The sequence below is a fragment of the Anoplolepis gracilipes genome, chromosome 11, assembly GCF_047496725.1.
Source record: "Anoplolepis gracilipes chromosome 11, ASM4749672v1, whole genome shotgun sequence".
Lineage (NCBI taxonomy): Eukaryota > Metazoa > Arthropoda > Insecta > Hymenoptera > Formicidae > Anoplolepis > Anoplolepis gracilipes.
Genome location: NC_132980.1, coordinates 7,949,888 through 7,962,945, shown reverse-complemented (window position 1 = coordinate 7,962,945; position 13,058 = coordinate 7,949,888). Strand labels below are relative to the sequence as shown.

Below are 13,058 nucleotides of genomic sequence, written 5' to 3'. Positions count from 1 at the left end.
TTACCGTGAACGCGTTGGATGATTGGTTGTTCTAGAACTCGTTTTTTTATCATTTTTATTATAAACTGCGATATGTACATTGAAAATACATGCAGGTGATAATTACAGTTGTAATAATTAGTTTGATCGATTCCTCCAGTCACGTGACTCTTGCGGGGAATGCAAAAGAAAACGCCCCCGGGTGGGCTCGAACCACCAACCTTTCGGTTAACAGCCGAACGCGCTAGCCGATTGCGCCACGGAGGCTTTTCATTTCTAGGCCACAATTATCTAAAAAGTGCAGAAGCACGAAAGGTACTTATCTATACTTCATATAAAAATGAAACTAATGATTTATTTAATTTATTATGTGCGTACCGTACACGTATATTTATATCTTGCACAAAATATCTTTGTTTAAAATAAAATATATATATATATATAGATATATGTAATATATAAAAGAGAGCCTTGAAGTAGACAACAATTATTGCACCTACATAAAGTGGGTTCCATATTATGAAGGGTGATCTATTTTCTATATGTTTTTTATTCTATGCTTCTGACGATTAAAAAATCGCGCGTACTAATCTTCCGCGACTAATTTGAGAGTTCTATCATATATTAATTGTTTACCGTAAATGTTGAGTTAATGAGTGTGAATTAAGATAAATATAAATGTCAGTGAAAGAGAAACATGATTAAAGACGCAGGATATACCTGCGCTTATACAAAACAATTGTAAGTATTCGCGAAAGAATATAATAAGAATATAATTGATAAGAAGATATTACATCTCATTACGCGTTAATATTTATTTTCCATATATTGCATAATATTTCTATATTTTATTTCAACTTTGAATTGATTATAAATTAAATGTTACATTTGCTAAATTAATTTTCTTTATTTTTCGACATACATACACCCACGCACGCACAAAAGGGAGAGAGAAAGAGAGATTGATATTATTGATTTTATTATGTTTAAGTTATCGAAGCGAGAGACGAGAGTTGAAAGCTACTATCATCTGAAGTCTGAATGTCAGTCTCGACCGAATCAAATATAATGTGAGTACGAGTTCGCTGATCGGAGCTGAGTTTCGGAGCACAGCTTTTTATTCTGATGTCAGGTAAGTCCACTTGTCATGATATACGATATTATTATATCGTTATTCAAACGTCATGAAGCGGTTCTCATAATTGAACGTATAGTATAATGACATCGTTACTAGAGAAATTATTAAATTTCGACAGAAATAACGGAGACTCTCTGCGTAACAATCTTCGAGACTAAGTCAAGATCACTTTGAGAATTATATCAAAATTATTATTAACGATAAATCAAATATTTGAGGGATATTTAAGGAATAAAAAAACGAAACTCTCTCTTTTTCTCCTTTTAAAGCATAAAAAAATTTGCTTCTTGATGTTAATCTGATTTGATGATAAATATAAATTATTTAATTCATTTTTTAATCTCTCACTATTAATTTTGTAGTAATACAATAGAGAAACAAATAATGGAAGAATCAAGGATCGAGGGATGTTTAAATTAAGACAGTAGCCGAGCGGGCGAGCGCAAGGTGTCGATAATGAATCTCCGCGTTAATTAGCCTCCGGCCAGGCGAGGCGATAGGTGGTTCGTCGTGGCATACCGATATCTTCCTCCTTGCCAGTCCTGGACGAAGTAAAGCCTAACTGAAACGTCACGCCACTTGTTACTCGTTAGTGTGCACGATGCCATCTTTACTGGCGGCCCGGTTACTTCGCCTCTGGTAGCCACTATTGATATCGGCGCACGACCGTGTAATTAACAATGTTTCCCGGGTCTTTACCTGCTTCAACGAGACGCACCCTGCTTCTGGAACGTGGTCAGATTTTGCAACAGTAACGCGACTTATCGCCGATTCGGAAAATCGCGATGATAAACAACACACTTCGTGAGAGCAACTTGATATTATATCTTTAAATATTCTAATATTATTTATAGTATATTAATACGTAAAATAAGGTCTTCAAATTAAAGAAAGATGTTACACAGAGTGGCTATATATTTTTAAGTTTTATTTCATTATTAAATTACTTTGCACGTGAATAAAATTTTCACATACGTTTAAAGTCAAGTCGAGCTTCAGAATTTAATATAATATGTACGATATTATTTATATGACATTTAACGCGCTATTTCGCCGGAAACAAAGTTGAGCCAAGAAAGGGTTAATGACGAAGTCAGGTGGAGTCTGCGTGTTCTCGTGGACAGGTTCGTGCAGATCTCATCTGAAACGTATCTCTTGCGCGTCGACAGAGAGCTCTTCCATTACGCTGGGCGGTGGTCCCCGTCGTTATATCTGGGACAAGTCAAGTCTGCTACGTTGATCTGATAGTCTCAGGATTTATGGCAGCCCTGATGGTCCATTTAGCGCTGACACGACTGGACGGAGGCTCACTTTCGCGTGTATGCGCGCGCGTGCGACAATACGGAAATATCTTGTTAAAAACGGATAGGAGAAAAAGAGAGAGAAAGATTGAACGAGTTGACTGCGTGTACATAAATGTATTCAGTGCAAGAATAACGGCATCAATTAAATGTATCTAAATGACTTGACAGCAAACGGTTAAATTACATAAAATATAAAACACACACACACACATATATATCTAAATTTAAATCTAAATTCAATGACCTACGGAATAGTTTAGATTTCAAAAAAAGGTTCAAAAACTTTTCTGTACAATAATATCATCTTATATTAGAAGAACGCATTTTATATTTCTGATTAATTAATTTAATTTTCTGTAACCGAAATAAAATATAAAATCAAAATGACATGTAAAAATTCCAATATCATAAAGATGATCGCATTAGATTATATTTAATTTTGAATTAAAAAGGTTCCTAAAAAATTGTTAAAAAATTATATATCTTAAGTTAAAACAATTGCAAATTTTTTTGTTAGAAGTACAATAAGTTTTCGCAATAAAACAAATAGATTTATTAAGATATATAGGATTTAGTAGAATATTGGTTTTATGAAAGTCACATTGAGGAACTAATTATTGTTAAAGAGGGCGACAGGTAAGATAAATCTAAGAATACATCTACATTTAATGACGAATAAATTTAATGCGGTATCCCATAATGACGGAAAATATACACTTACTTATTATACTTAATATATACTATTATACTTTCCGGATAGAATAATCAAGTAGATAAATAAGTACCGCGATTAACGTTTACTGCCACGATAAAATAATATCGCGTACGAAATCTAGTATGAATCTTATCATACAAGAAAAAAATACGAGAGTGTTAGGGATTCGATCGCGTTTCAATTAGTATCCTATCGATTCACAGATAATTAAAACGACAATTTGCATTATCTCGATTGAGATGTCACTTTAGACGTCTTTAAAAATACATTTTAATCACTTTTTTTGGAATTAATAATAAACACGTTTAAAGATATCATAGCAGATCATTAAAAAGATTGCTTTTTATCATCTTTAAAATATAATTTTATATTTTGTAAAAGATTGAGAATTTATGATAATTTAACAAACTTTTATTTCTTTTCACTTTTGGTGATCTAGATTATCATTTTATCAAACTGCTCGAATGATTCAGCAGGTATTTCTTGCAGTAATATCGCGAATTCCTGTGACAATTCCTGTCATGCGTAGTATCGATCGTTAAATTCATTCGGAAGAATAGGCGACGATAGTGAAAATTCACGCAATTTTAATACCATAATTTCGTATTTATCATAGCAATGTAATTATATTATTGTCATGCAGGACATTAACAATTTCTCGGTGCAGTTGTCTTGGAGCGCGGAGTATGTCCACCGCGGGCATACTTATTAAAGGGCACTTTTTATTACATCAGACGGCGTGGATAAAATTCACAATATACATATAGCTCGTTCGTGAATAAATACGGACGTGATCGCCGAATGTACAACTGCAAAGATTCATGCGCGATAAACATGAGACCGACATTAAAATGCCTCTAATTCATTAATAACCCGAGTAATAATTGATATCACTTAATTGCCGAACCACGTTCGGAATCGCAAACCAGTATGGGGACACTTGGGGAAAAAGCATTACGAATTGAAAATGTCGCATAACATTATTGAATGAGGAGAGTCGCATACAATTCGATTGTAACTATATTATATTATATCATATGTTACGTCTCTTATTCTTGCGATATAATTGCAACTGTTATTGTAGTCTAGTCCTTTTTAATCGATAAAATATAATTTATGTCTTGATTATGACAGAGCTTGTGATTGTCTATATCATACTGTCGATCTCAATAGTTCTTGCAGTGAATATAATTTATCATGTTTTTTTTTGTACGCACGTATGTACGAGTGCGTACGATTATCAATCTGCGTTTATATAATTGGACGAAAAAATCAGTTTTATCTCTCGCAGACTTTAAGTATCTCGCTTTCTAGATGATTTCAAGTTAATCAGAATTAAATTAGTCGCTCGGTTTTATAAATACTTCTAAATATGGTCTTTCTAAAAAGTTTATCTCGCATTGATTTGTCTCATCTCGCAATATTGATCATTATCACACATACATCTTAATTGTTCTAACAATAAGTCGCGCTTAGAGCGCTTGCCTGGGAAATCATTGAAGTACTCAACGTTCTCGTAACCTTGATACCTTCGAGAAGTAACTGGATAAGGTAAAGGTAATAATCACAAGTACAGTGGGTACCTTTCTATATCGCCGTAGTCGCGTCAGCATACTGATTTCTCAGATAATTGTGCAATTGAATTTGTTGTACGACCTTGGTGCTACCGCAACGGTGATATCATCGCCGATTTAATTATCACATCCATTGCCGTTTTTGATTCATTGTAAATACCTTGTTACTATATACGATAATTTAATGATAGATCTGATTGGTCCTAGACATGTTAACCGACTCGCAAAAAATAATGATTTTACTGCCCTGTCATACTTTGATGTCTTACTAACTAAGGCAAATCTATATTTTATTAATATTATTAATATCTACATTAATAATTTATTAATATTATTAATATTTATATTAATATAAAATTGAATGTTTCTTAAACAAATTATATGTACACACACAGAAAAAACGTAAGTGTCAAATCAAAACTTATATACTCATATGAACGCGTTCATATTATATATATGCAACAATTTATAATCTTCTTAGAAGAATTTAAAAATCTTAAATTTCAACAATATTATAATCTTATTTCAATATTACAATTGTCATTTGAAGAATAAAATAATTATTTTAATTCTAAGAAAATTATAATCTTTGATTTGAACACGTGTTATTTTCTATCCAACATTTTTTCCTCTCCATTCAAGAAAATTATCCTTAAATAACAAGAATATATTTTTCTTGGTTGAACTATATAAAATGTCTTCCAAGTAAATTTTCTTTATTTAACGAAATATAATCTCATTTCAAGATTAAGAATATTCTTTTTTTCTGTGCAGAAGTAATACAGAAACTTGTTACACACACACACACACACACAATATATATAGCTTAATAGATTTTTAATATTAACCTTGTTACATATAAATTTACATACATTCAAACATGAAATTATTAGCAGTGCGATATTTCGCAGACTTTCAGATGAACACGGAAATACAATCAAACATATATCGACCGTAATTGCGAACGGTAGCCGTTGAGAGCCGGGACGTTATGCAAACTTAATATTGCTAGCAATAATAATCCTCGATTATAAAAATATCAACTTTCGCAGGGAATACACATCCTAGAGCCGGTAGAAACGCGTAAGGCGCATTTTACGGCAAAGTTTCTTGCATGTACGTATACATGCAATTGGCGCTGCCGTGGGAAACGTGACACGAGCTCGCTCCTAAACCTGAAAAGCCGTTTCGAGACCGTAGATAGAGGTCGTCGGTCGGTCGGTAGCCACATACGACTTGTGCTCGACGCACAGGTATACCTCCGTACGCAATAAATTACTTATTTGCTTGTCACAAGGAATGTCGAAGCAACATTTTCCGTCATCGTATCGTCGTACGACGCTGTGGAAATATTACATGTTAAAATCGAATGACTCTTTCCAATAACGTTCTTTCAGAATGTCAAGATAGAAACTATTAACGCCGATGTATTATAAACGATCACGCGTAATAAATTATAAATTTTAATAGATTTGTTATTTATGTTTATTAAAGAGATGAATGTATAAAAGTGATAACTTATAGTAAAAGAAATGAAAATCTGAGATTATGTGACGCTCTTACATTTGTTTCATTTACTTAGCTCTTCGATTATTACGTCTATAAAAATGCCTTTTTTTTCATTCGTAAACGAGGCTGCAAAATTTCTAATGGACTCCAGTATGCAAAATAGTTACATTAGCACATAATAATAATAACAAGATTTAAAAATCAATTTAGAATAGAGATATCAAATACTCGCGTAATATTGGAGAAAGCAATTTAAATGCAGTAAGTTAAGTTATTACCTATCTCTATTAGTTTTGTGCGAAACTATTAGAGATCAAATTTATCTACATGTTGCATATCACATTTCTCTCCAGGAATATACAATTATATCGTGCTAATACCATGTGATTAGTATGCATATGAATAATTTACGCAGGGCTTTACAGTTAATATGTTATCTACGGTTGGATCGCTGTTGTATTTAATCAAGTAGTTCAGCAATTCATTACGTGTTCATTCGTGCGTTTGTAATTCCGCTTTGCATCATTTTTAAGATTGTTAATCTGCATCGAATTGTGTCGTAAAGATCGCGAGATACGACAGCTGCCATAGCAATAGCATACAATTTCCGCAATGCTGCGTCACGCAAATATTATTATGCGCATGTCTTCCTTCTATAAATAAATTCATTGTCTATCTGATGTCTGACAACTTAAAATTAGATGACAGAATAATAACAGATGTAAAAAGTACGTTATGCTGAAAGACAAGATTGCTAATAAAAGGTTATTTTTTAACCAAATGATTTAAAAGACAAAGCAAAAAGAATAAATGAATTAAAGGACACTGCCTTCATAAATAATTATTCAGTCAAAATTAAATATATATAACTGTAATTATATAGTTATAATCGATTAATATAAATTATCGATTCTAGTATTATTGACTATAAGTAATGACATTTTTAAAACAAATTGCTTTTTATGATTCTTTAAATTGATGAATACTGTGATTTTATAAAAAATAACGCAAACATTTGGAAAATCGAAATTGAGATTTTTAAAGATCTTTAGAAAATCCCCAATAATCCAGAAATTATACGAGGTCTGTGTAATTACTGTAATTGGCATAATAGCCTTAATTGCTGTTCGCAGCGCTTATTGTTAGTGCAAACTAGTTACCATTATGCGAGAGAATTTAATGAAAGATATTTTAATATTATCAATTTGCATTAATTAAATTAGTGCCTCATTACATTATCATGTTTGTAGAAATCAAAATTTTCCTCGACGGATAACGTCCGTAAAAATCGCAAATTTTTACATCTAAGGCGCTACAAGACGCGTAAACTTCAACTCGCCAAACGTAATAAGCGCCGGACCCTTTTACAAACTGTGGACGCGTTTTCGTAATTCACTTTCTAATGCTCGGCTAAAATTATATCGTCACTTTTACCATGCGGTAACCACACTATTCCATTCCCTTTTCTATATGCGCACGATCTGCGCGGATACGCCGCGAACGCGCCCGCGAGCTATGATTTATAATGCAACGCGTGATGCTCGCAAAAAGACGTTCGCTCTCGTTCCCGTTCGCACATCGCCGTGCGATCGCAATCATTATTCTTTTCTCGCGAAGGTCGCGAGGTATTCATGTTAATCCTCAGCTACTATGTTACATTCAAATCTGACCGATATTTTATAATTTGTAATATACTTTCACTGTGATTAGAAGATTATAAACAAATTAAAAGATACATCTAAAATTATTTTACAAATTATCATACAAAAATCAATTTTTTATTATTGTACCGAGTTTACTCAAATCCAACTCTTGCAATTGAGAATTAAATAATACACATTACCAATTTTATGTATATTAAAAAAATTATATTCGTATCAAATATTAAAGAAATAAATTACTGTTTTCTTTTAATTTTATTAATATATCCTTTATTATTTAATATTATTTATCTATAATTATTTTTGCAGAAGTATCTTATCAGATGTAAAAAATTTAATAGTCGATGAAATTAACTAGAATGGTACTGTTTGTACCTCATGTTCACTACGACGAGCAAAAATTTATCTTGCACGACATGATGGGTTATATTGAGAGACGATAAGTAGGCTTGACACCTTTAATGCAGTGGCTTCATATGATTCGGATTATGCCGAGGATACAAATATATGTATACCTTGCACCCACTAATGATGACAAATATATATATCCGCGCAAAGTACTACTCGCGATCAATAACGTATGTGGACAACATTGGTCATTCGTTACGCTCAAGGCAGATGTGTGTGTGTGTGTGTGTGTGTGTGTGTGTGTGTGTGTGTGTACAAAGTTATAAACATATATTTTACCGTAATCGCACAGCTTTACGCGGTGTGTCCTTATTTGCCGAGAACCATGCCAGTCTCGAGACCGCGTATGATTTTGCCGATTTTCTTCTGCTTGACGTTCTCATGAGACGATACGTCGCGACGTGTCAATTTATAATCATCAAGAAATTCACGCCACAATTACCATCTAGAAGATATCTCATTAACACCGACGCGATTGATGCGAGATATGTATTGGTATCTCATTTAAATTTATCGCGATTCAACATATATACTGATATAGAACCTACACTGACAATTGCATAAAATGAGCAAAGTAGTTATATTAAAATATTCTCGTGAATGTATCTTAAACTTAATTGCCAAAATGATGGAGAATATTAAAATAATGTTGGAAAAAGCAGTAATCACTATTTTTACTTAAAACAGCGTATCTTAATGAGATTCAATATTTAAATGAAAAAAATGTGTTTAAATTGTGTAATTTAAGACTAAAGTATCTTTCGGATATTGGATTGTAACCTACGTGAAGTTTCTACACGTGTAAAGTATTTAATGTCTATTTTATAGCAACTACACTATTTTCTAATAATAATGGCTATCATCAATCGCATAGTGACGCGGAAGACATGTGGACACGATACGAATGGCATGATCACGAATACGAGTTTCTTGCAGCCACTACCATAAGCGTGCTTGTGTTGTATATGTTTTTTTGTTAACATTGTCCGAGAACTTGGCATGAGTAGTACGTCTGTTTGGCTTCAAATGGAAGTCACAAAACATCGTATATAAATGTACTGAGCATTTCTTTTATTGAAACAGTCTATTTTCTCCTTAATTACATATTTTGTATATTAAGTGCACCGTGCGAAGAATTTAGTTTTTTATATATCGCATCCACTATAATCATATTTATTATTGACTATTATATTTTGCTATAAAATAGAAGCTTTCTATCTAAATAATATTGACTTAATACGTTCTGTTTTTCGACAACGTTAAACGTACAGAAGATATAAAATATGCTTTATAAATGACGAACGGTTGATTTAATTCATTATAAGATAAGAGAAAAATTATGGGAATCACGTAAAAAAATCATAATTAAATTTTGATTTATTTTTAATTTTTATTATATATCGAGGAAACTTAAATCCCCTGAAAAAATTATCGTTCTAATCTTTTACCTGTGTCTGTGGCTTTGTGAAACCTGAAGTTTCAAATATCGAAGATCTTATCGGCATGCCTACATGTACAAACGTAAACCAATCGCATATCTTTTCCGAAGAAGAGAGAGAGACTCGTCATGTCGTCACGGGTGATATCCAGGATTGCACCTCTCGACTTGAGAGGATTCTGTCATAGACCGGAATCAGCAACAGCGATATTCCGTTTAAGTTATGGCCTCGGTTATAGCCGCCGTTCGGACTACAAATTCTCCCGCGGTGGTACATATATACCGTATACACATATATACGGTAGGATTTGTACTTACCTAGTACGGAAACTACCTACCTACAACTTAGCAGAATGCCAGCGTGCAGAAAGGCTCGTTGCCATCCGGGACAAATACGCGGTTACTGTAGAGATATTGCGTCTTGGGACGCTACATTCTCTGGGGAAAATAGCCTAATGATCGTATTGTAGCCGCCAACATGTCAGAAAATATCTACAATGCGTTTGATCGTTTATGAATTTGTTTGTCGATATTTGTTTAAAATCTATTTACTCCAAAAAATGCAACAGGATTAGATGCGTTTATGACTTCTGGCGACGTATCTTGAGAAATAATTTCTGCGCTTAAAAAGTCAACTTTGAAGTAATCAAACAAAATAAAATTTTATCTATTTTATTTATTTTAAAAAATTATTTTTTATTTTTAGAGGGATTATTGATTATCTATAAAGATATTTATAAATTGGATTTTGTGAAGGAAGGAAGATGTATTGCAAATAGACATGTCTCATATCAGTTTTTTTCAGTTTTAATGTGTCGTAACCCTGCCAAATACAATAATAATAGCAATAGTATTAATTATAATAATAATCGTAATAATGATAATGATAAGTATTATCTAAAATATGTAACCACAACGCGTTTCGATAGTGGATACCGAGACAGGTGCGTGACTGTACCACACACAGAACGATCATGGCATGCCATGTGTATGTACATCACACGTCGCTGCAACTCGACGGCGTATATTTATTTCAATAAATCACGTGTCAGCCACGAGAGAGAGACTGTACCAGGGATCTTACGATATATAAGATTCACTTCCACAGTAGGAATCGCAAGTTATTATAATCAATATACGCGCTTATGGCCGTACTCGACCGAATATATACTTTTAGGACTTTCTCGTAAAAAAACTTCACCGGCATTTACGATAATATCGTATATATAAATATATAATATATATATATATATATAATTTCGCGTGCGCAATATATATATATATATTTCACTATTCATCTCTCCGCGAATAATTATACATTCTTTTTTTTTCTCTCATTTTTCTTTCAATAAATAAATTATCCAACTCAAGAACATCAAATATCGATAACAGTAATATGATTACAACCACATTTACAATATATTCATATTTATCTCTCTCTATATATATTCATTTATATGTATATATATTTTTTTCTTTTTATTTAACTCTAACAAACTCTCTTCTGTGTGCGCGGTACGATAGAGACCACCTTTAAACGCCGCGTGATACAATAAAAAATACCAAGTTAGCATAATGTCTTGGTTTATACAAGTGATTCATAATATATTATTATTGATCTACATTTCTACGTAATATATATAATTATGCTTAAAAGGTAATAGTTAGTGGCGCGCAGCTATTTCGCCCTTTTTTCAATATTTTAGTATTTTGCATTTTTTATCACGAAAAAAATAAAATATAGCAAAACATTAACTCTAATTTTATTTATCAAAAACAAATATTATAATATTCAAATAAAATCAAGTCATTTGGATATGGTTCATATTAACAAAAAGGCGACCTTTTATGGCAGATATTCATAAGAAATATTTTAATATATATATATATATATATATATATATATATTATATATATATTAATAATATATATGTATATATGTATATATATTAATATCTAATATATATGTAATATTATATAATATTATATATATGTATATTAGAATATATATATATATATATATATATATATATATCGACATACTGATTCTAGAACACGAAAGCCGTACTAAAATCTGTAATTCAGGCTAGGCTACGCGCACTGCAGTATATAAATCCGTGCGAGATCCGAGAGAGAGAATTACTGGCCCCCATTGATTACATTAATCGGATAGAATCATGCTATTCTAATCCGCCGATCGTGGACGATTATCAGACGGCGAACTTTACATGCTATGTACAATAATTATTGTTGTTCTAACTTATTACCTTAAGATCTAGTAGTTCCGTTCGTTAAATTTATGTGAATATTCGAACCTACAAATTACGACTCAATGTTCGCGTAATTTGTCGTTTAAAGAAACTGTTATATGATGCTCGTATTTCGCTTTTAGAGTACTTTCGGTATATAAAAATAAAAAAGATTTTTTTCGATCGCCCATCGAGACATGTACTGCGGCATTTTAATATCTTGAGGGAAAAAAAAGTTATTAGGAGAAAGGCTCGAAAATAGGCAGAGATAAACTATTAATTAAAAATATCATGGAACGAAATATGCTTGCTAATTGAGAAAAATTATAATATTATTGATGTGAATCAAGAGATGCTGGGATTAATGTAATAGAAACGAAATTCCTTTAGTTTTGAATTATGTATCGATTCATCCAACATCTTGTATTCTACTTGACGCATATATTGCATTTTAATATGCGTATGTACGCATGTAAAATTCAATATATAAAAACATAAGCATAGAGCATCTTGAGAGAAAAAAGAAAATATAATTATGACATATATTTGCGAGAAAATAAAATGATTTTTCACGTGTTCAATTCATCAAGTTTGATAGAATCATACTAAAAAGGTATAACTAACTGTAAACTGAATTTAATTGATATACTCTTATCGCGCATTTAGAATTCAACAAAGTCATAATTTTAATCAAATATAAATATATATATACAATATATATTTCATTTCAACCAAAAAATAAAATTTCATATCTTATATTCTTTCCAAAAGAATGTATGGAGTATGCGGTATCTCGTGTAAGTAATATGTAATTTTCTACATTATTATGTGAAATATCATTTTATTTTTTAATCCTTCATATCAGTTCTTTTGAACAAATCTAAAATAGTATTTATTAAATTTCGTTGATACTTATCAAATAGTCGAACTCGATAGCATTCAAAATTACAGACACATGTGGAGAGATATTGTCAATGCAAGTGCCAATGTTTTTCTTCTAAAGTTATTAATAAGATCGTAATCGAGAAGAAATTCGCCACATGTGTCATACGTGCAAATATACATTTTCTACTTCGTTCATCT

General features: G+C 31.8%; 1 long non-coding RNA gene and 1 other non-coding gene across 10 annotated transcripts in view; one reads left to right on the top strand and one right to left on the bottom strand.

Annotated features, from left to right (window-relative positions):
* The window catches only part of LOC140671411 (uncharacterized), a 349,127-nt gene that overhangs the window by 89,635 nt on the left and 246,434 nt on the right, over nt 1-13,058 (top strand). For 8 of the 9 annotated variants that reach the window (XR_012047726.1, XR_012047723.1, XR_012047721.1 and 5 more), the window contains exon 3: nt 971-1,111. This is a non-coding gene — a long non-coding RNA (uncharacterized lncRNA). Of the gene's footprint in view, nt 1-970; nt 1,112-1,479; nt 2,737-13,058 lie in introns of those variants that run through there. The other variant, XR_012047718.1, reaches the window with a different exon arrangement.
* Trnan-guu (transfer RNA asparagine (anticodon GUU)) lies at nt 173-246 on the bottom strand. Its single transcript has one exon. It is a non-coding gene; the product is annotated as a tRNA-Asn (tRNA).